The following is a 1,459-nucleotide window of genomic DNA, read 5'->3' as shown; positions in this document are numbered from 1 at the left end:
CCCCCCCCCCACCTGCCAGTTGTCTAGCAGTATTCCTCAGGGACTTCATATCGTTGCTTCCACTGCTGGTCTGTGGCACTCCCCTCTTGGTTTGCCCCCATGTGGGCTGGTCATGCAGGCCACTCTCCCCGAACTATAGAGATTAACTATGGGAAGAGAAAGCTTTATTTTCCTCTCAAAGAATGGCTGGTGATTTTGAACTACTGACCTTGTGGTTAGCAGCCCACCATAACCCACAACCACCAGGATTGCATGCAAGGTACTTGTTAGGGGTCATTGAGTCTGTTGCGACCTATAGCGAATGATCCTGCACACAACAGAATAAAATACCACCCAATCCTGTGCGACCCTTACAATTGCACTTATATTTGAGCCCATTGTTACAGCTACTCTATCAGTTCATCTTATTGAGGGCCTTCCTCATTTTCCCTCCCCCTCCACTTTGCCAAACATGCCCTTCTCCGGCGACTGGTCTCGCCTGATGACATGTCCAAAGTACAGGAGTCAAAGTCTCAACATCCTTGCCTCTAAAGAGCCTTCTGGCTGTACCTTCAAGCCAGATTTTTTTGTTCTTTTGGCAGTCCCTTGGTACTTTCAATATAATTCACCAGCTCTGGTGATATTTAATAATGTAACAATGTAACAGACACAGCCTACATATGGTCAGTATAATGAAGCCAGTCAACCAGACCTAGGTGGTTCATAAAAGGCAAGAGGGCTGGAAGTACCCAAATTATACTTTTGCCTGTACCCCTCTCTGCTACACATGTGTTATGGGGCAGGATGGACAGTGTGGTAGGGAGACAGTTGACAAGGAGCTCACAAGTCGACACCTACAGGGTACACATGCAACCACAAACCCTGCTAGAGTTGGTGTGGGGTTAAGGATAAGAGGGAACCCCACAAAACATCACAGGTTTGGTAGGCGCAATTGTACAGCGATAATAAGTAGAGATTATAGTAAAGTCATAGAGAGCATGAGAGTTAAAGGATAGAGTCAAGTAATGGAGTCAGACGCAATTCATGGTAGCATATCTCACCTCCGCCCGGCTTGCTCACTTTCACGGCATCAAGGGAGATACTGTGGAAAAGATAAGCAACCGCAGGAACATGTACCTGGACTGTACCCCCAACTCCCAGGGTGGCAGTCTTCCAGCCGTGGAATTCCAGTCTTCTAGATTCCCCCCGTACCCGTCAAGGAATAAGTCCCAGTTTTATTCTCTTTGGTGCTAGTATCCCACATTTCCCCTTTCAGCATTACGTTTAAGATTCAATAGCGTCACGAAGGCAACATGGTCTCTTTTCATATCTCTTAGCTTCCCATAGAAGCGACATGAGACTGTGAGCATCAAAATTATGATGATAAACAACACAGTCAGACTAGAACTTAAGCTATGAGAAATGCTTTGAGCCCAAGCTCGCGGGTCCAACCCTTCCATGCCTTTCACCAATTGCTTAA

Source organism: Echinops telfairi, unplaced genomic scaffold (genome assembly GCF_000313985.2).
Source record: "Echinops telfairi isolate 266 unplaced genomic scaffold, ASM31398v2 ScPeMD7_20;HRSCAF=75, whole genome shotgun sequence".
Lineage (NCBI taxonomy): Eukaryota > Metazoa > Chordata > Mammalia > Afrosoricida > Tenrecidae > Echinops > Echinops telfairi.
Note: the sequence above shows the minus strand (reverse complement) of the source record.